Source organism: Tenrec ecaudatus, chromosome 5 (genome assembly GCF_050624435.1).
Source record: "Tenrec ecaudatus isolate mTenEca1 chromosome 5, mTenEca1.hap1, whole genome shotgun sequence".
NCBI lineage: Eukaryota > Metazoa > Chordata > Mammalia > Afrosoricida > Tenrecidae > Tenrec > Tenrec ecaudatus.
In genome coordinates, this window is record NC_134534.1 from 2,530,490 (window position 1) to 2,553,420 (window position 22,931).

The 22,931-nt window shown below is 48.8% G+C and overlaps 1 protein-coding gene across 6 annotated transcripts in view; it reads left to right on the forward strand.

Annotated features, from left to right (window-relative positions):
- PTK2 (protein tyrosine kinase 2) overlaps positions 1–22,931 on the forward strand; it is a 181,529-nt gene that overhangs the window by 22,408 nt on the left and 136,190 nt on the right. For 4 of the 6 annotated variants that reach the window (XM_075549213.1, XM_075549218.1, XM_075549215.1 and 1 more), the window contains one exon: positions 20,781–20,876. The exons of the other annotated variants lie outside the window; for them this stretch is intronic. The gene's annotated coding sequence lies outside the window, so the exon portion shown is untranslated. The remainder of the gene's footprint in view (positions 1–20,780; positions 20,877–22,931) is intronic. 6 annotated transcript variants of the gene reach the window in all.

Sequence of the window (22,931 nt, forward strand, 5' to 3'; positions counted from 1 at the left end):
TGATGGACACCTCCGTTGTTTCCACCCTTTGATTCTAGTGAACATTGGTGTACAAGTCTCGTTGGATCTCTGGGGAGAGATCCATCTGGGAGAGTGGCATTGCTGGACCATGGGGAGTTGCAGTTTGTTGTTGCAGTTTTCTGGGGAACCACCATGCAGTTTTCCATATTGGCTGTATCATTTTGTCTCCCCATCAGCAACAGATAGGGGTCCAACTTTTTAAAATTTTGTTTTATTATTTAAAAAAAATCCTAGCCATCCTAGTAGGAGGGTGAAGCTCTATGGTGATTTTGCATCGCTGATGGCTAATGATAGAGAGCATCTTTTGATGTGTCTGGTGGCCATTCGGATGACCTCTTTGCTGAAATGTCTAAGTCCTTTGCTCATTTCATGCTTTGTCTATTAGTTGTCTGCTGCCGTTTTGTATGCTTGAGGGCCTTCAAAGAGTTCTTCGAAAAATTGAATTAACGATCATGTGTCAGGAGAGCCTGCCCTAACAAATCATCCCAGGTCCGGTAGGCGCAATTGTACAGCGATAATAATTAAAGATTATAGTAAAGTCATAGATAATAAGAGAGATAGAAGAAAGATTGAAATCATGGAGTCAGACACATTTCATGGTAGCATGCTCACCTCAGCTCCTCATGGTGGCACAGGGCAGGAGAGAGCGCAGAAGAGAAGGGGGAGAGGGAGGAAGACAAGGGGAGAGGGGACAGGGGAGTAAGGACCAGGGGAGAGAGCTCTTTATTTCTAACCAAGGCTTATATACTTTTGGGCATGCAAGCCCCCTAATTACAGGTAAAGACATGTCACAGGAAGGGGTTGTACTATAGGTAGTACAGTAATGGGAGGGGACGATCTAGAGGTATCCACGCAATAGGAAGGGGAGGGATTGTGGGCACACATGTGACAAGATGGGGTGATCCAAGATTCAGGATGGTGGCCTAACCTTGATTGCCCTTGAGCTGGAGACTCCAAGCTTTCAGGGGAAGCAACCCACTGTCCTAACAGCAGGGAGTGAGCCCCACCTTATGGTGGGAGAAACACTGGTGCCTGCTTGCTCTGGATGGCTGGAGTCTTCAGGGAGATAACTTGACAATCATTTACCATTAGTTGCAAGCAGTGTCCTAGGTCTCACATACATATTTGGGGGAGCCGACCAGGGGAACAGTCTTATTGTAACTGTATTTTGGTTATTAGATGTATGGTTTATGAAGATATTCTTTAACTCAGTAGCTAGGAGCATGTAATTCATTGGCATTTATGAAACTGTTAGATTCTTCTTGATATTTGCCAGTAGCACAGCATTCCACTGCAGATTAATCACTCCCCATCGAGGGTCCGTAGACGCTTCTCAGCTGCGCAGCCAAGTGGATTTTGAAACATGTAAATGTTCTTTGCGTTTGCATCAAGGTCTAAAAACTGCTGGAACTGTAATTTGAGCTAAAAAAAAACGATCTGCTGCAGATTGTAAAGCCATGAAGATTCCTTAGTTTGGTCTTAACTCTGACAGCAGGGGAGGCGTGTATAAGGAAGCTGCTTTATTAGTAGTGGCTCAAGTACTCCTTGTCACGATGCTGTTGTGGCTTCAGTTTCTCATGTGAGCCATACTTGGCCTTGTAATTTTAGATCGAGTTCATTAGCAAATATTGTCAAGTCTATAACGTTGTTTTCCAAAGTCATTCCATTGTCAGCAACTGTGAAGTGCTACAGAACTGTAGTCTTTGCCCTGAGGTGAAAAAGTTTTCACAGAAACTGTTACCACCGCTAAGCAAATCAGGCTATTCAGCTTCAGTTTCTATTCCAACAAAGATTCACAGGACTGACAATGGCTAAATCTTCCAGAGCTAATGACTTCATAGTAGAGTCATGGTTGATTCCCTCACAGACACACACACACTCTCTCTCGATCAAGGAAGAGAGGTATATTTACATACCCTGGGAAAAGTAGCAATGCAGTGAATAATCAATCACAGGCTTGAAACACTGTCCATTTTCATAAACTTCATAAAATTTCTCGGGCTCTTCCCCCTCCCTCCCCCGCTCTCCTCACCTATAGTTTTAACCCCCATTCGTTGTAATGCATCATAGCAGATTCTACTTCAGGTTATACTGAATCAGTGTGGTTTCATGTTCTCTGAAAATGTTCTTTTTGTTGCTATTCCACACCAGTGGTTTAGGCCAGGTTCATTCTGATTCACCCCAGGTAGACTGAGTGGGACCCTATACAGGTTAGCGTGATCTTGTTAGGCTCCCACTCCATGTATCTGGAGCGGAAAGGCAAATTCTCAGCAGAGGGTTGACATGAAGCCCTGTTGCACCCAGACCATGGTTTTTTTTAAATGGATTTTTAAATTGTGAATTAGGTAAGGGAATTCCATTTCAGACCATTGAGTCTGCATTCGACAGGTCAAACCCTGCATCACCTGCTCCCCCTGTACAGTAGCCCACCCTTTCTCCCCTGATTTCTCTCCTCCCTCTTATGGACGTCTACCTTCCCTTTCACCCAAGTCAGCACTGGGGCAACCTTCTCGTCTGTTCCTTCAGCTTCCCACCCTTACCCTCCCTCCCTTAAGAACCTCCAAAGTCTGTTCCCAGAGCCCGCAGCCTTTGTCTTGGTGTTTGAGAATTAGCCTCCTATTCTTGGAGAGCCAGTCTTTAGTTGCTTCAAACACGGCTTTGCCTCCTGGAATGAACAACAGCTGAGCGATATTAGTGCCGTCTGTTGACTCGTCAAGAGTAGAGGAAAGCCACTGAAAATCATTTGCCTTGTCTCTTAATTGACTATTGATGTTGTTCCCAATGTCCTCAGCTCTGCAAGCAACTGCTCTAGCTGGAAAGCTGATAGTCTTAAGCACGTTTTGTTTTTTCTGGACACATTTCGTAGACTGCTGCAGTCAAACACCATTTAATTAACTCACCATGGGCAAATGGCATTCCTTGATTGGCTAACAAATGAGCCTCTCAAACGTTATTTTGGGTGTAGCCGCATTTTCTTAACTACTTTTGTTGTCGAAGAAACGGCTATGAGATATTTCATTTTGAATCATCTCATTTTTCTGATTGCTGCTATCCTGTGAGTTGAGGATATTGCGATGAGTGCTCTGTCTGTCAGTGCCAGTGCTTAAGCCCCCTCCTTTAGTGCAGCTATGGTTTCACTGCATCACCAACGTGGACCCCGCGTGCTGCAGCGTACTTAAAAGCACAGCGTGGTAAGTCCTCTCCCCTGCCTGGGTTTGCCCTGAGAGCTGTGCACTGGCAATAGAGCCATAGCCTGCTTGGTTAGGGCAGTGCAAGGGATTCAGCCCTAGCTGTGGGACCGTGACCTTGTGTCAGTCTGGGTAGACTAGAGAAACAAATTCATAGACACTCAGAGTGTATAAGAAAGAGCTTTTTATAAAAGAGCAATTGTATATTGAGAAAACATTCCAGCCCAGTCCAGATCAAGTCCATAAATCCAATGTTAGCCCTTATGTCTGATACTAGTTCATAAATTCCTCTTTAGACTCACGCAGGACATGTAATGATGTTGAATGTAGGAAGATCATGGGCCAGTGGGTAGAAGGTCTTGTGGATCCAGTCACGGGGAAGCATCTCATTGTAGGTGCAGGTCTCCATGTGTCTCCTCCAGCTCTCCAAGTGTCTCAACAGCAGGAAAGGGAAGGCAGGGAGTGTGTGTGCCCCACCCACAGGGAGGAAGACAGGAGTGCCCAGAATCCTCAGGAAAAGCCCATGCCCAAACAGAGGCCTCATTGGCTATGACCTGATTGACAGACAACTCCACCCTTTTGCTCAAGTTGACAGGAGATTATGTAACTGCCACAGACCTGCAGTGAGAAGAGGTGAGACTCATGCAGTCTGTGACAGCCCTGCCTTTTGACTCACCTGGAATTTCACATGGCTGTGCTCCAATAAAACTGTTTTTATGGACACTGAAACGTGAATACTTGCTACCTTTTCTTTGTGTTGAAACACTGTTCTGGTTTTCCCCCCAACCATCTAAGGGTGTAAAAGCCACAGTTACCTTGGAGCACTGTACTTGAGCAAGGTGGTGGGCAAGATCAACCCCCAGCATCGCCAGATGGTGACTTCTGAACCATCAGTTCAAGATTATTCAGCTCTTTTGAGTGTTTGCCTAAAACTCACATACAATTGCAGTTCTATTGCAAAGGAAGTGAGTCCCATTCTGGGATGATTGGGTCAAACTTATCAGGGGTGTGACACTTAGTAGGGACACTGACAGACTGATTTGGGTCTGTGTGAAGATAACCTTTTTATCAATAGTATATGATGAGTTATTTTACCTTGAAACGCCTTAGTGGCTGTAAGAGCTACCTCCCAGTAAGTAGAAGGAGCACTGGGCCTTAGAAGATGAATAAGAACCTTCCTATTTTCTGGATGGTGGACAGAGGCCTGGTGGAGGTGACTCGCGGGAAGTAGGTGTTTAGCCACTAAGTCTGGGTACCGCCACCCCTTTTCTCACCTCCCACTTCTGCTGTATATGTCCATACCCGGGGCATCTCTTCTTGGGGTTATTGTAGGAGCCTCCCAACTGAGTTCCCTGCCCCCACTGCTCTACCTCACCCCCTCCCACACACACACCATGTTGAGTGTTATTGCCAGAATAGTATTCTGCAATGCAGTTTGGGCCATGCCATCTCCTGCTCAAAAACTGTACTGACTCCCTCTTATTCTGAAGAGAAAGCCCAGACTCCCAAACGTGAGTTGGACTCCACCAGGCCCAGGTGACAAAGGCTTTATGGACTTCTTTTCATTCCCCTCAGGTGAGAGAGGTGACTGTCAGGGGATTTCCAGAAGGGCATCCCTCTAACTTTCAAGTACACTACCTCCTCAGACTGGTCCTTGGCTCCTGTACCAAGCACAGACTTGAGAAACTGTAGTGGAGAGTTTGGATCAGTTGTTAGGCACTAATGACCTTAAGCTAACCAACCAACCCCGGCCCCCCACTCCCCTACCCACCCTCCCAACTGGTTGCCATTGAGGCCTTTGACCCCAGTGACCTGCCCCGTGGGGCTGTGAAGGCAGAACTCTTTGCGGCAGCAGATCTCGTCACGTGGCTGGTGGGTTTGCAGCCGAGCACCGAGCTGCTGTGCCTCCAGGCTCCTTCAGATGATCTTGCAGAAGCACCTAACCTCCTGTTGTTGAGTAGAGTTGATAAGGGGTCACAGGGGCCCGAGAGGTCAGAGGGGGCTATTTCAGAAGGTCTCTAAGGCTGTCATCTCTATATAAGCGGCCTGGCTCATCTTCTCCTTGGGAGTGGCCGGTAGGGTCAAATAGATGGCCTTTCACTTAGTCACCCAAAGCTTAACTCACTGCGCCACTCAACTCCCCTTTTCCCAGACTCATGGAGTGACAGAAGTGTCTTTAACCTTCGGACGGGGCAGCAGAGAGCAGGTGTGAACCTGTGCAGACTAGACTTGAAGTGGGTCGGCTCAGATTGTTGAGGATCTCCTGTAGCTGAGATCATGATTGAGCGTTTGGTGACTGGGGATAGATATTCTTTTCATAAGCTACATTTATATGTGCATTCGCTCCCTCTTCTTATTTCTGGTCCTCTTCTTTCCCATTTGCGCCACAACTTCTAATTCTCCTACCACTTTGAGAACTCTGATTGTCTGCATTTTTGTCTCCGGTTTGTGTATGGATGTCTTTTATTTTAATTACACATAAGACTTGTTTGACTGCTAGAATCTGTGGGTGGGTATCTTGCCATAGTCCTACCAGTGTTGCTTTCTGCCTGTCTGGCTATCTCTCTCCTCTCTCTTTCTGAATGTACAGGCGATTGAAGGCTTTTTAGATCTTTTCATTGGAAGACGTATAGCCAGAAAGACTTTTCAGAACCAAAGATGCTGAAGCTTCGTCTCAGCTACTTTGGACATGTCATCAGGAGGGACCAGTCCCTCCTGATGCGCAGACTTGAAGACATGTCCGAAGCAGGCGAGATGATTTGGCACAGTGTGGAGTGATTGTGCGGGTGGTGCAGGACTGGCCGGGCAGTGTCTTGTTCTTTTGTACAGAGTCACAGCACCTAATAGCAGCAGCAGCAGTGGGGAAAGTACTAGGTATGCAAGTGTTAATGCATTCAACTGCTAACTAAAAGGCGCCCAGCCTGCCCAGAGGTGCCTCAGAAGAAAGGCTGAAAAGATGTTCTGACACAAGAACTGTATCCAGAGCCTTTCCCGATCCTGAATTGTCAGCTGGTACTTCCCTAATAAGTCCCATGCTCCTGAATATTGTCTGCACGTCTTTGTGGTCACTACCGTGGATTCCCAAGCTCAGCTGAGAAGCAGCACATGCTGTGGGAGGGCCTGCTGGTGTCAGAATGAGTGAAGAAGGGTGGAGGGGGAGGTGCGTGTGACCTCACCTCCGCCTCAGAGGAGCAGCCTTGGGCTGGTGCTGCTGCTGGTGATCCTTCCTCCCTCCCTCCTAAGTGAGGGTCCTGTGCCGCTACCACACCTACATCCTCTCTGTGGATCAGGGAAGTATGAGAGTTTGACGCTGCTCTGGATTATTCAGAAATGACAGCGTTTCTTTGAAAAAAAAAAAGTGACAATACCAGTACACAGGAGTTTGCATTCGATTTGCAGATGCCATTGAACAAGAACTCCCAATCATTGGGTTTACAGTGTGACACTTTACTCACCTGCTTTTGTCCCATTATCTTTGTCGATGCGTCCTGAAGGGGAGCTAGGAGCTGGTCCAAGTGCCCTCTGGGGCATCCATCCCTTCAGTGCTGGAAATAGATCAGAAAAAACAAAAGCTCTTAGGCACAACGTGCGATGAGCGTGTGTGCGTGAAGAAGACAGCCACACTCCCACTTCATAAACAACTTTCTGGTGTTGGTGCAGTGTCAGTTTACTTAGCCCTAAGTGCGGTTGGTTTTGTTGTTGGGACTATCTCAAGCAAAATACCCACCGACTCAGCAGCTCATCTGTTCATCTGTGTACAGCACAGTGCCACTGACCACTCTGCGCCCTGCTCATCCTCCTCTGAGTTGTCCCTAAACTGCCGTCCCCCAGGGTTCCTGTTTAACCCTTCAAGTTACTGTTGCCACTGTGACCTCAGACAATCTTAATAGCGCAGGGGTGAACAAGACATTCTTTCCTGGTTAACTCACACTGCTATGTGGCTTTAAGAACACTTCAGGGATGGTCCTGGTTTAAAGAATGTCTCGGGGTTCATTCATTCTTTGTGACTCCAGAAAGTTGACATTCCATGGGGATTTGGAATTCTTTTCCACATTTCCCTCCTTTTGATCATGATTTTTCTATAGATTCTTGTATCAGAATGTTCAGTAGTGGTAGCCAGTACCATCTAAGTTATATAAATCCAGCAACTTCTACAGACATCACCACAGTCTTCTTTGGTGACACTTTTATCACCTCATGCTGTCACTGCCACTCCCCACTCCCTCCTCCTGCTCAGCCTTAAGCAGCCACTGCTCTGAGGCCTTCTGGACTGCTCTTAGACATGAAACCCCGCAGCAGGCGGTCCTTTGTTGGTTGCAGCAGGGGTTGGAACCTCATTCCCCGAGAACCAACATGGCTGAGTGTGGTGTACTGTGTACATCCTGTACTGTGCGGGCTGGGATGCTGCTGGCCACTTCACTGGTATTTCAAGTACCAGCAGATTTACCCAAAGTGAACAGGTTTCTGCAGAACTTCTAGATTAAGTAATTGGCTGTCTCCTCCTCAACAGAATGGAAACATTGTCAGATAGTGAAAGCTCCATGCATAGAAGCATCAATAGAGGGCTCGCGCAGGCCCAAGAACAATTGTGAGGACAGCACAGAGAGCTGGGCGGTGCTTCCCAGTCACTGTGGGCCAGGGCTGCTCCGTAGTCCTCCATGGTGTGACTTTGCCACATTTGCATCCATTCTTTAGCTGATGGACACTGATGGGCAGTGTCTGCCCTCTGATGGGCAGGAATGGTGCTGCTCGGATATTTGTACGTGAGTTTCAGGGTGGGCGTATGTTTTTATTTCACCTGGGCCAGTGGTAGCTCTGTGTGCAATGTTTGAGGAGTGGCCAGCCTGTCGTCCAGGGGCTGAACTGGGCCCCAGTGCCTGTCTGATTGGGAACTGGAAGTGGGACCATTTCCCTGTCGATGAGAAGTGTGCCTGCATGTCCTTCCTCGCTGCTCTTTGTCCTCTGGTCACTCGCTAGTGTTTTGCTTTTTTTCCTACTGAGTAATGAGATCTTTATGTTTGAGATAAAAGTAAGTCAATCCTCTCCAGGTTTGCTGTGTCTTATGTCTGTTTTAGTAACTTGTGTGACATATGTTTTCTCAATTATGGGCCAAGCAAATTGGCTTCTTTCCATTGACTCTGGGACTCCTGTGAGTGAGTACATTCCTGGGATCATCCTGGATCAGATGAAGGGAAACGGTGCCGATCGTCTCAGGGGTCCTTGGATTGATGTTAGTGAAAATGATCACGCCTCACCAGAGAGGGCTCCTCGGGTTATTCATCAGAAGTCTGGTCTGTTCTCTGCCAGTCAGCACTCCCTGTGCTGGGGAGGGCTCCTTCGGAGAGCACCTCCTCCTGTGATGTGTGGACACATCGTCCATCTAGTTAGAAGCAGGTGAGTGCCTGGGAAACGAGGTAGAGCAGAAGAGGGGCAGGGGGAGCGTGGGCAGTAGTGCTAAGTGCTCACTGCCATCCAGTTGATTCCGACGCACAGCGACCCTGTGGGACAGAGTAGAGCTTCCGCGGGTGAGACTGTTTATAGGAGCAGAAAGTCTTTCCCCCTATCAGTGATTATTAGGGCAAAGACCTGGAGGTGATGAATTTAGGTCGCCAAGTGGGTATCCAGGTGGAGAGAATTCTCAGGCAGGCAAGCACCTGGAGTAGCTGCCCTGATGTGTGCCTGAGGGCTCTGGAACCTAGAACAGGGGAGAGTGACAGGAGGGACTGAGGGAGAAGAACCCGCCCAGATCAGGCAGGTCCTACCTGCATATCAGGCTGATATAACTAACCTTCGCTGATTCGATGGAGTTGGTATGCTAGTCTTCTTCCTGAATCTATGCCCTTGGGTGACTTCAGAGCCAGCCTAGTCTCCCTAACTATTCAGCCCTGTTCTCTGGTTGTTTCCGAGGTGGGGCTGGGATTGGGGATTGAGACAGGCGGTGTGCATACACGCTAGGATACTGAGAACTGAATCCTTCACTCACAGACGGTTCCCACTGCTCCCATGGCCAGTGTCAGCAGGCCACTGCTGCCCTACTTACTTCGTGGCTCCCAGGCTTCCTTCCCAGTTTCTTGGGGATGGTGACAACCTGCCTCTCTGTCGAGCTGCTTTTGTGTCTCCCTCAAACCCTGCCCTCAGAGGCACTGTAAGTCCTCTTGAGTATGATTGGAGGCTGCGTTGTCTTAAACGTGTTAGCTTTGAATAGTGTTTCCTTAAGATGGCAGGCTTTTGTGTTTTCCAACTTTATGGGGGCATTATTTTCAGAATAGAGTAGCAGTTAAGAGCCCAAGTTTTGACCAGATCTCACTTTACATTTCAGACCAAGTTACTTAACCTCTCCAAATCTGTTATCTCCTCTGTTAAGTACATATGATCCTGACTTTTGGAAATGTGTTCTGTCACACGGTTCTCAAAATATAAACACCAATCTTATAAATAAAAGCTTTGCTTCGTTAGGGCAGAATCCTAAGCAAGTGCCGTTTCTAACAATGTGGTTACTTCTATTAGGAATATCGGAGCTGATGGTCATTAGGCTTTGGTGAGTGATTTTGGTGGGTCTGAGAATTGTAAGATTGCTTATATTTGCCATTCTGTCTACGTATGTGATCGGTAATGTATTAATAATGCTTTTCCAAATGCAGCCCCTTTGCAACTTCTGTCCTTTCCTGTACCCTTGAGGTGCTGGCTCAGTCAGTGCCTGTTGGAATGCACAGAGCCCAGGGAGACTCCACGGGCCAGGAGTAGAACACATTTTGGTTAGGAAATTATTTTGAGGTATAAAGAAGCTTTTGTTTGCCTGGGTGATTTTCATAGTCATATCTACATTCTTGTATATTTTTTCCTTTTTCGGAAAGTTTCTGCTGACCTGTGCGTTCTTGGGAGACAGGCCACAGCTTGCCCAGGTGCAGGTGGCAGATGCTGTTGTCGGGTTGTGCTTAGAGGAGGGGACGTGTCGATTCTGGTCTTTGGTAAGCTGCACACGGATTTAAATTGTTAGAGTACAACAGTTGGTGTCTAACTTACCTGTCACAGGAGAAATACAGATGGGTGATTTTAACAAACAGAAATTCATGCTTGCCCCGGCTCTAGGAGGGGCTGGCTCTGTGAGTCTGGGGAAGAGAGTTCTTGTTTCCTTTCAGCATTGGTGGGCCAGCATTCCTTGGAGATCTCCATGGGTCTGGACAGCACCCTTTCTCTGGGTCCAGGGGGAGTGCCCCATGCCCAGCTCTTCTGTCTTGGTGGTGGTTAGGTCCCCCTTCTCTGCTCCATCTGTTTGTCTCTTTTCATTTCTTGTAAGACGAGAGGGGACGCAGGCTCCCACCTCAGAGAAGTCCCTTCAATCACATCAGGGCTGTCACCTGAGTAAGGTGTTGTCTCCCACCCCAGTTCCCTTGTAACTGACTTCTCTGGGCAAATGGACGCCTTTTGGGGGGTGAGGGGGAGCACAGTTCAATTCATGGTGATTTCTTTTCTAGGGGCTTAGCCTCCATTTGTCCTTTTCAGCTGATCTCCTGTTATTTGTCATTGTGTCATAGAGAACGTCATACTCAGTGTTAGGACACACACAGGTTTGAGCCCCTGAGTAGAGACTCCATCTTGTGCTGTGTGGCCGTGGGCAGTTTCTTGCCCAGGGGATTGACTCCTTCCCTTGGAGAGCAGCAAGGACTGGCTAGGGGAGTGCTTCCCCGGGCCCATTAGGAGGCTCTCAGGAGAGTGCGAGAGGGGAGGTAGAGGCTGTCAGGTTGGGCTGGATCTGCCAGGCGCACACTGTAGCAAGGTGAGTGGGGGAGACTGCTGGGCTCCTGGGGCCCAACTCTAGAGTTGGTGACTGGCTGAAAAGCTTGCTTTGGCAGCTCAGGAAAGGAGGGAAGAGGCTTAGAGGAGGCTAGGAATCCCCATAATATAACCCTCTGCTGCCCCATGCAGGATTTTCAGGATAGACAGCCTTGTCTTTCTCCTGCAGAGTGGCTGGTGGGTTTAAACCGCCGACTCTGCTGGTAGCAGTCATATGCCTTTACAGCATACCCGTTCCTATCAGGTGAAGGTAATCAGACTGCAGGAAATGGTCAGAGGCCTCCATCCCACAGATAACTGGAGAGCTGAGCATCTACCTCCTCATGGATAATAAGCCAAGTGTAATTTTTCTTTGTCCATCTGGAACAGTTAGTTTAAGCATTTTAATTACCCAATCTGCAAGCTCTCGGTTTTTCTGCCTTATTTAATTCAGGTTTTTATGCTAATATGTAATCAGTTTCATAGCTAAAATGCTCTGTTTTAATAAAGAGAAGTGAAATCTCGAGGGGAGGAGGGTGCTGGAGTTCGGGTGTGGAGAGATCTGAGATTCCTGTGCCTTAAAGATGGCGAGCCTCAGAAACCCACACGGCAGAGACTCACAGGGTCGCTGCGAGTCGGCATCGCCTCGATGGCAGTGGTTTTGGTGTGAGTTTTTGCAGGTTCCCGCTGCGGAAATGGAGAATGAGCAGCAGGCCTGGTGTGGACAAAACTTATTGTAGCTCCTGACTTGGATTCGGGTTGGAATACCAAATAAAGCCAGGAGCCCCAAGCTAATCTGTCTGTTCCCTGACCTTCCCTATGTTAGGCAGCTGACTGGTGATGTCCCCAGCAAGGTGTGTTCTCAGCTGCTTCTCTACAGAGTTCCCTCCAGTAAAGCGTCATGGTTCGCAGAACCCTGTTAGGACAAACCAAAACCAACTGCCACGGAGCTGGTCCTGACTCACGGAGACCCCGTAGGACAGAAAAGAATTGTCCTCTAGGGGATTCTGAGGCTGTCAGTCTTCACAATTGCAGTCTCGACTTTCTCCTGTGGAGCAGCTGGTGGGTTTGAACCATGGGCCTTCTGGTTAGTAGCCCCACATTTAATCTACAGCTCTGGGAACTAGAAACCATGAACATGATTGAGTTTACAGAATGCAAAAGTGGGAGTGGCTGGACCAGGAGCTGCCTTGCCTCTCTCCAGGAGACTGGCTCCATCTCCTCCAAAGGTGCTGCCAGATGTGTGACAGAAATGAGGCTGGGAGCCTGGGACCTCCCACAGCTCCCGGGCTCCTCCCTAGCGCAGCCTACTGGGGCGGGTGGGCAGGAGGGCCTGCTCCCTCCATGTACCCAGCAGCCCCTGGAGCTGAACATTGGGCTCCGTCAAGCAGAGGTCAGTGAAAGCGAGGCAGAGCCTCAGTGAAGGGGTAGACAGAGTGGCCGCAACAACCCTCGTAATTGTGCGGAAGATGCAGCACCGGGGAATGCTTTGCTCTCCTGTGCATGAGTTGGAACCATCTCAGTGGCACCTAACCACAACACTTAAAATGCTTATAGGGGTCCCAGGGTGGTACAGTGGGTGAAGCGTCAGCCTGCAACTCCCCCCCTCCCTGGGTCCATCATTGAAACCCACCAGCATGCACCCCCAGGTAGAATGATGAACCTGTCTGCTCCCTTCAAGAACGTCTCAGAAGCCCCCAGGAGCTCCTCCTTCTCTCTGCTCCAGGGTCCCTGTGCATCAGAGTTGGGGGAAATGATGCACCAGGTGTTAGGTGTGGAGAGGACAATTGAGAGAATGGCCTGTGTGTAGGATCCTGCTGTTTGGTTGGAGAAAGAGACTCATAGGTAAGGCAAGATTTAAAGGACCAGGTTGTTCATTTGCTCACTGTTGTGTCTGCCTGGCTCAGTGTGGGAGTGGGAGGCAGGTACAGCCGACCTGGCAGGAGGGTCAGCTGCTATGACCTGTGCAGCCATAGGAAGACCCCAGAAGCTCTGGAGCTACTGGCACAGAGTCAGGAGGCAGCACAGTAGGGTTCCACAAGCTGGAGACAGTGGTGAGCGGTGCAGCCGAGAGTCGGGGGCTTGGTCAGCAGAGACCCGAGAGGTCATCAAGGAGTTTCTGTGGTGCAAAGATGCGAGAAGAGAAGGGACATTGGACCACCAGTCTATCAGGAGCCGGAGGAAGATGAGGAGTCCTCACGCAGGACGCCTAGGGGTGGGCTGGGGACACTGGGAAGGGCCTTGGAGAGAAAGACAGCAAAGCCACAGGAGGGAAGACAGTGTGGTGGGAAGCCTACAAACTGGGAGCACTCAGACAGGCTCTCCCTGCCAGGGTCCCCAAAGCACCCTCCCTCCTGGGCTCCACATCCCTTAGGGCTGGTAGGGCGGTAGGCTTCTGTGAGCCAGGGCTGAACTTGTCATTGTCTGGGGACAGCAAGAGAGTAGGATAAGCATCTTCCTCAAAAGGAAAGGATGGTTTATTAAACTCCTCAAGGGCAAACCCGTTCAGCGTGTCTTGGAATTCTGGTTCTCTGGCATCACGGCAGCGGGAGAGAGTGCCTGCAGCGGGGACTGTGTCCTGCAACGGCCAAAGCTGTCACTGCCTGGCCCTCTGCAGAGCAAGCATGGTGCCCCTGGTCTGTGCACTTGTTCGAGGGGAAGGACCCGATATACAGTTAGCCCCGCGGATTTGGGTTTGCAGTCCGGCAAGACTTGTGGGTTAGCCATGTAAATGTGACACTCCACAGGAACCCAGCACTAGTTGAGTCTTAGATGGGTAGGAGAAGGTTCACCAGAAATCCTTCATGAAAATGAAGGTGTGGTGTGAGCCACCATGGGCTGCAGGGAACGACGTGCTCCCATACCACACTCTTCAGCTTGGTTCAGGGGGGGGGGGGGGCTACTCTCGCTTAGCGTATCAGCGACTGAAAATAGCCCTAAATATCCATGGATTTAGGCTGCTCACTTGATAAAATTTGGAAGAAGAGGTTTTGAATAAATGCCACCAAGAATGCTAGGCTGAGTACTTGGTGAACAAACCCTCAAAATGATTTGCCGTTTTACTAAGCCTGTCCCTGGAGGGCTGCCACGGGTACCTTGGGCTGAGTGCGCTCTAGGGAACTGCATGTGAAGTTGCAGGAGCAGACTCTAAAGGACATCTTGTGTTTCACACGGGAAGTTGGCTCTGGAGGCTGAGTAGCTGAGCTGCTTCTAGGACTGGCTGTGTTTCTTGGAAACAGCCAATGTAGTAGACACTTGAATCGCTTGGCAATATGATACACATAGTGATCAGAAGCACGGGTTATTCTGGGATGCCTGTATGTCTTCAGCACAGGGTTCCTCAAACTATTTATTTTTTCCTCAAACTTTTTAAACAGGGGCCCAGTCACTGTCCTTCAGACCCGTTGGAGGGCCGGACTATAGTTTCAAAAAAGCTATGAACAAATTCCTATGCACACTGCACATATCTTATTTTGAAGTAAAAAACAAAACTTGGAAAAAACACCTGGCGGCTTGGATAAATATCTTTGGCGGGTTGCATGTGGCCTGTGGGCCATAGTTTGAGGACCCCTGCTTCAGGGAACGGGGCGGGGACAGGAGATGTTCTACAGGGACCATAGGATAACCTAAGAGCTAGAATGCAGTCCAGCTCCAGGTATATGCTGGGTGTCCGCAGTATGCTCAGATGTACCAGGTGGACACTCGGTATCCAGCTCCCTGGCAGCAGGCACAACTGTCCATGTAAGGGCTTCCCTGCTGCTCTGTAATGGGGGTAAAGCCCCAAAGGGTTTCTGCTACTTTGTCCATCTGACTGATCAAGAAATCTCCTTGCTTCAGAGTTTAAAATGGCATTTACACACAGCCCCTCCAGACCCCTGTGAATACTAAACCAAAACATCTCCGGTGTCGGGTCAGGTTTGCCTCGGATACCCCTGTGGTACACAGTAGGTCTTGGTTGGGTGCTGTTCGCCGGGTTTTCTTGGTTGTATCTTTACAAAAGCAGGTTGCCTGCACTTTCTCAGCATGGTTCTGCTGTGTGGGTTGAACCACCAACCTTTCAGTTAGTGGACGAATGCAAACCTTAGCACAGGGACAGTGCATACCTTCTGGGGAGCGTGTGGAAAATACATGGATATCACAGGGACGGCACAGGAGTTTTAAAAACCTTGCGTGGTTTCCTCTGCAGCGAGCATCCTCAAAAATTCCATTTTAAGAACCCAGAGTGGAAACCAGTGGAGAGGTCTGGGGGTCCAGCCCCAATCCCAACTACTATTTGGACACCTGTCTCCCCCCCCCCGAAGAATTTATTTCAAAGGACGGTGTTGAATCTGCAGCTCCGGGAGAGGGACATACCTGATCAGAACGCACAGGAACAGATGAAGGGGGAGGAGGAGAGAGTGGAGCACATCCTGGTCCACCAGGCCTTGAGGACGATGTTCCCAATTAGAGCAGCCAGTCCACAGAGAGGACCACATGGCTGGCCCCACTATGAGACATGACGTCCCTCACTGACCCATAGCCCTACAGGGACAACACCAGAGCCACAGTGTGGGAATTGCGCCCGATCTGATCCCGCCACACCGAGGCAAAACACTAAGGGGGTGCAAGAGAACAGCAAGGGAATGGAGTGGTGAGGTCCCCCAGGGAATGCTGAAGGTGGACTTCGGGCCCAGGGTATGGTGCCCCAACAGACTGGACGGGAAAACATTCCTAAAGGCCAACAAACAGTCCTTGAACTCTTGAACTAACTACAAGCTTTTCTTTCTTGTTGTGTTTTGTTTTGTTGGGTTTTTTTGTCAATTGGTTTGTTGTATATTGTTGCTTGGTTTTGCTCTGTCTTGTTTTTGTGCATGTTACTGTCTCTGCAGGTCTGTCTAAATAAGATAGGCTGGATGAACAATCTGCAGGAGAAAAAAAATGGGACTGACAGTTCCTGGGGGACATGGGAGAGGGGAGGTGGGGAGAAAGGTAGTGATGTTCACAAACCCAGGGATAAGGGAACAAGAAGTGATCCAAATCGGTGGTGAGGAGGGTGTAGGAGGCCTGGTAGGGTGTGATCAAGGCTAATGTAACCAAGAGGAATTACTGAAACCCAAATGAAGGTTGAGCATGATAGTGGGACAAGAGGATAGTCAAAGGAAATAGAGGTAAGAGCTAGGAGACAAAGGGCATTTATAGAGGTCTAAATAAAGGTATGTACATAAATATATATATGATGGGGAAATAGACCTATGTGCATATATTTATAGGTTTAGTATTTAAGGTAGCAGAAGGACATTGGGCCTCCACTCAAGTACTCCCTCAGTGCAAGAATATTTTCTTCTATTAAATTAGCATTCTGTGATGCTCACCTTCTTGACGTAACCACTGAAGACAAAGTCGGTGAATAAGTAAATGTGGCAAAGAAAGCTGATGGTGCCCGGCTATCAAAAGATACAGCGTCTGGGGTCTTAACGGCTTGAAGGTAAACAAGCGGCCATCTAGCTCAGAAGCAACAAAGCCCACCTGGAAGAACACAGTAGCCTGTGTGATCACAAGGTGCTGAAGGGCGCAGTTATCAGGCATCAAAGAACAAAAAATCATATCATTGTGCGCTCACCTCCATGATACGATCGCTGAGGACAAATGGGTGCATAGCAAATGTGGCGAAGAAAACTGATGGTGCCTGGTTATCAAAATATATAGTGCCTGGGGTCTTAAAGGCTTGAAGGTGAACAAGCGGCCATCTAGCTCAGAAGCAACAAAGCCCACATGGAAGAAGCACACCAGCCTGTGCCATCACGAGCTGTCGAAGGGATCAGGTATCAGGCATCATTAGAACAAAAAATCTTACCATAGTGAATGAGGGTGGAGAGTGTGGAGTGGAGACCCAAAAGCCATTTGTAGGCTATTGGACATCCCCTTGCAGAAGGGTCTCGGGGAGGAGACGATCCAGTCAGGGTGTGATGTAGCAGCGATGAAAAATACAACTTTCCTCTAGTTCCTAAATGCTTCCTCCCCACTATCATGATCCCAGTTCTGCCTTACAAGTCTGGCTAGACCAGAGGATGTACACTGGTACAGATAGGAACTGGAAACAGGGAATCCAGGGCAGATGATCCCTTCAGGACCAGTGTGGTGTGAGTGGCGATACTGGGAGGGTAGAGGGAGGGTGGGTTGGAAAGGGGGACCTCCTCCCTGGGGGACGGACAACAGAAAAGTGGGTGAAGAGAGATGTTGGACTGGGAAAGATATGACAAAATAATAATTTATAAATTATCAAGGGTTCATGAAGGAGGGGGGAGCAGGGAGGGAGGGAAAAATGAGCTGATGCCAGGGGCTTAGGTGGAGAGCAGATGTTTTGAGATGATGAGGGCAATGAATGTACAAATGTGCTTTGCACAATTGATGTATGTATGAATTGTGATAAGAGCTGTATGAGCCCCTAATAAAAGGATTAAAAAAAAAAAGAATTGGCAGGAGGAGTTACCTATGTTGGCTACTCAAAGTTTAAATGGTGTCAGTTCAGTACTCTCAATTATAAGGTTATCTTAAATAAATATATTCATTCAGGGGGCGAAAATAAGAACCCAAAGTAGAAATATATGTGTCCATCTTGCTATTGTAAATCTACTGTTTAAGAGGGGAATAGTTAATAAGAAAAAGTGGGGAATAGATTCCTCTTTTCTGGTCATGGACAGAATTGTGTCTTTCAGAATATGTCTCAGTTTGGCTGGGCTGGGGTTCTCAGTGAGTTTGGCCGCTACTCTTGAGTGATTTGATTTGGCAGTTAAGTAATGATCCCCTGTGATGTGATCTAATCAGTTCACCAGTCATTGAAAGGCAGCCTTCTTAGTTCTTGGTAGTCCTGCTCTGAGGTCTGGGGAGTTCCCCTGGCTGTGGCCTGAATCACCCTTCATCTTACACACAGAGAGGGGAACCTCAGATCCACCAAGAAGGAAGAGCTGGGTGTAGAACAGTCCCGTGGATTTAGGTCCCTGTGCTGGAAACCACCTAGACCCAAGCAGATGAGGACTTGGGTGTTCACCTGGGAGCTAGCAGAGGCAGCCTTCCCCTGGAGCTGGCGCCTGAACCCAGGCTTCTTAGCCCGAGCTGTGAGAAAATGTGCTTCTGTTGGTCAAAGCTGTCCGCTTCCTTGGCATTTCTCTGAACCAGGGTGCTTACTCTTTTTACTATAAAGGATAGATGCTAACATTTAGGTGAATGCTTACCAACACACAAAAAGGCTGTGTGTGTGAGTGTGTGTGTATACATACCTATCTTCCCATTGTGTTGCCTCTCCCTTGGTGACCATCAGTCGTTGAAAGCCATTGAGAGTGAAGGGGCAGGCAGCTTAGTGGGAGAAGGTACTGGCACCTCCTGGTTCAGACAGGGTTTCTGTCAGGATGCATGACATCAGGGTGCCCCTTAGGTTGGTGTCATGGAGAGCCCCAGGGATCCACCCTCCATAGGAGCAACCCTTAGCTGAAAAAAATGGTCAGAATGAGTTTTTCCAAAAGTCTGGAGTTGGACGTCGGACTCCACACAGAGGGAGTGAAGGAAGGAGAGGCCACTCCGGTATCGCTGAGGAAGGTCTGCCAGGTCACTCACTAGCTGAGCGCTGAGGGCTCTGGAGAGGGCACTGAGCCCCTGTAGTAAGGTGTGAAAAAGTCACTCGACAGAGCTAGCTCAGGACGATCCTCAGGACACCCAATCAGCAGCAGAAATTAGGAGGCACACAAAAAGAAGCCACCAGTAGCCCCTACGACTCCACTCCCTCTAGAGGAGAAAAGGTCCCAGGACAGTCCGGCCCACTCACGGAGAAAGCAGGGCAGCCTGGTGGGATGTGACAATGCGTCCTGCACTCTGCCTGCAGCGGGTGTCGCTGGCCTGTCCGCCAATGATGGCTTTTCCCAAACCACTGTGCCTGCCCCCAGGGCTCCTGCTTTCTCTCAGCCAGTGCTTCTCAAGCCTCCTAATGGCATGGCCCTTTAATACAGTTCCTCTTGTTGTGGTGACCCCCAACTGTAAAATTATTTCCATTGCTACTTCATCACTGTCATCTTGCTACTGTCGTGAATTGTCATGTAAATACCTGATATGCAGGATGTATTTTCATTGTTACAAATTGAACATAATTAAAGCATAGTGATGAATCACAAAACAAGTCCGATGGCTCAGTGGTTGAGCTTGGGCTCTCACCTCAGAGTCGGCAGTGCTGACTTACCAGCCACTCCTCAGGAGAAAGATGACGCTGTGTGCACCCCTTAATATTTACAGTCTCGGAAACCACAGCCCTGGAGGGCTGCCATGAGCTGGACTTGACCTGCTGGCAGAAAGTTTGGGTTTGGGTCTTGTTGTTTGGCAGTGGCCGTGACTTGATTTATTAAGGGTCCCTGCTGTTTGTTTTTCTGTTGTATACTTTATGCCCTCCCAAGTTTCTTTCTTTGCCTCTGGGCTCTGTCTTCATTGTTAAACTGTGGGCACATGTCCTGATGCTCTAAGTGGGCCGTTTGCTAGGGAATTCCCAGTGTTGACGTCTTCGGGAATTTCTCTCTGGCTAAGCAGATTCCCCAGGAATGTGCTTCCACTCTTGCTTGCAGGGTGGAGAGTTCTGGGAGCCGGGGTATGGGTGGGTGGACTTGGGAGCAGAGTGTACGAGGCTGTGGGGAGCGTGAAGAGTCAGTATAGTCGGACAGGCAGGCGGACCCCACCCAGCGTGCCAGACAGGACCTTCAGCCTCTGTTGCTGTTGGGGCAGTCAGAGCAAGGCATGGTGAGCATATGACCGCCTTCTCCAGGCCCCAGCCTTCTCTCTGCCCCTCCGCTGCTGGTTTAGGACTGCCTGAGCCCTCTCTCTGCCTCCGTCTACCTTCCAGCTCCCACATGTGGCTGCTTTTGCTCCCGTCATTGCTCTCACTCCTGTGTGTGTGTGTGTGTGTGTGTGTGTGTGTGTGTGTGTAAGTTGGTGGGTGGTAGTGAAGCACAGGTGTGTCTTTCCCTGCCGTCTTGTCCAGAGCGTCACCAGCAAACGGTCTGCCATGGCAACTCACACTTGTTACTATGTCTTCGTGGCTTCCCAGTGTTTCATGGGTATTTTCTTCAGCTGGGTTGTGGCTGGAAGACAGGACATCATGGCTGCTGTTCCCAAGCCAGAGGTAAACAGTAGTTGGCAGGAAGGGGGTTCTATGGATTGAGTTGTGCCCCTCCTTCCCCACCGCCCCATGCCGAAAATAAGTGCTGTGAACTTTAACCTCCATACCTGTGATTATGACCCCATTGGGAATCGGTGTCTGTTAAATTTGTAGGGTAGGACCAGTGGAGGGCATACAAGGGGATCTTCAAAACATCCACGGGAAAACTCCTTTATATTTAAATTCCAGTTTTCTGCGAACTTGTTGAAAACAGAAAATGGCTCACTGTTATCAGGTCAATTATGACCAACGGTGACTCTGTAGGGCAGGGTAGAACTGCCCTATGTGTTTCCAAGACTCACTCCTTGCAAGAGCGAAAGCCTCTTCTTTCTCTTGGTGGCTTCAAACTATTGACTTCCGTTAGCATCCCAATATGTAAACCAGTACACCTCCAGGGCTACTTGTGGAAGCCCCCTCATGTTTTGAGTCCACAGAGATAGAGAGGGGTAGCGTGGGGAGGGGAGGGGAGGGGAGAGGAGAGGAGAGGAGAAGAGGAGAGAGACTAAATATCTGTTGGTGCCACTGCCACCACCCACTGTGGTGGTTCTGTGATGGCAGCACCAACACTGAGATGGGAGAGGAGGGACCCAATGGCATCACGGACACATGTGGTCTTTTCTTGTTAGGTTCTTGGTGACAACAATGGACAGCGGAGTGAGGCACCAGGAGGGTTTATAAATGATCTTTGGTGTGATCACAGACTTCGAGTGGCCTTCTGAACTGTGAGTATAATTCTCTGGCTACACTGGTGTCTTGCTTTGCTCTGCATAGTATCTTACCCTGCCTTTAGGGTGTTTTGGACACAAGTAGAGGGATGTGTAAATGTGCATGCAACTTTGGTGAGGTAGGCAGGCAGAATCACAACACACTTGTTAGAATCGCATCTAATGGACACAGCAGTGCCAAGCCCATCAGATAGGCTGTGCATCCTGTGACTGACCAGGACCTCACAATGGTTCACAGTAAGAGTGACTGTTCGCTTAATCCTATGTTTGGTAGACTGAGGCAGACACCCTGGGACACGATGGGTCCGCTGCCATCAGACTGAGTGTTCTCGTGGACTCTGGATTAGATAGGGGCTCAGCTCTCCAACAGAATCCTCAGCCTATGACTAGCCCTCCCACCGAGGGGATTGTGTTGGGGCCGAGCAGATGGGGTTGTCATCGAGGGTGCAGGGCATCTGTTCTGTAAATGTGCTCAGGGCCTGGCCTGCTGTCTGCAGCTTCCCCTGTCTGCTCACAGCTTCATGAAGGGCACCTCTTTTCAATTCTCCCATTTGTGATTTGGGAATGATGGATGAAGTAAGTTCATACCATCCAGATTATCCTTTATGGTCAATCAGCAACTCTGTAGAGAGTACTCTGCCAGTTTTATACATGAGAAACCGTGCTTAGGGAAAAGACATTTACCTAAGGAACTTCTGCCCAGAACAAAGCTCAGAAGGCAAGGAAGGGGCAGCATGTTAGGCTGGATTCGGAAAAACATAAAAAATTTGATATATGTATATAATTTATATCAAGAAAATGTCCTCTACAGTTGTAGAAGCATGTAAATCCAGTTCAGTCCAGTTCCAGGTATATGGGTCAGATATTGAGCTGGAAGTTTCTCCTGACTTGAATAGCTATGGGGGCTGATGAACCTAAGATAGGCAAGAATGCCACAGAGACAGGTGACTGGGAGGGGGGGTTGGGTGTGTGTGTGTATGTGCGTGAAGTTAACAAGTCAGGCTGTGACTGGAGGAGAGGTGAATGCATGCAAGGTTGGCAGGCAGCATGGCCACCTACTATGTCCAAAGAACCAGATACCGGTGAGCCAAATGCAATATCCATACCCAGCCAAAAAGCAAGCGAACTTTCCAACAGCTTCCACTTATATAGGACACCCCATTCCTGACCCCCAGCTGTTCTTTTGTACCAGAGCTGTGACCTTTATCAGGAGGTTGCACTCCACCCTCATCTTCTTTCAACTGTATTCATTACTCAACAGCAGATCCCATCTTGGAGGGAATGACTTTGTGTTAAGTCACCTCATGGGGGCATTACTAAGCCTTAGCTGCCAAGCCTCTGAGAATCCTGCCCAGCCAAGTTGTCAGGAAAGAAGGCTCAGAGGGAGCCAGAGCCAGGGGAGAGGGACAGGGTCCAGTGCCAGGGAGCACTGGGGATGTACACTGTTGAGCTGATTGCTGAAACTGAGGTGCTCTGTCAATTTTCTGCCAAACCACAATACAAAGATTAAAACAAAACAAAAAAAAACCCCAGCACATTAAAGTGGTAATAAAAAGAAAGGAAGAATTTCCACGGCTTCTTGACTGGTCAATGCAAGGTTATTTGTCTAATTCCAGAGATCAAAGTTTATTTAATTTAGCCTTTGGGGAAAGCCCTGGAGCTAGCTGTGCTCCTGTTTTGTTGGGAGGGAAATAGCGCCACCTACTGAGAGGCCAGTTCACTGGTTTTCCTAACACTTCCTTTTAAGTGTGTCAACCGTGTTAAAATGCAAAGCATGACTCCTAATTTTGAGCCATTTGTGGTTTTGGCTTCTACTGAAGATAGAGTGTGGCTTTAGATAACTTGTAGCAACAGGGCATTCTGGATTCTAGAAGCAGGCTGGCAGCTCTTTTTCATTCTGACACAGTAAGGGAAGGGGGTAGATTGTTTCCTCTGCCTTAGCGGTTCTTAGATTTTTTTTTTTTTTTTTTAGGGAGGCAGATGGGGAGACACGGGAGGTGGGAGAGGTGGCTGACTTCTCTTTTTGGTGTATACCTCATGAATTCACAGTGC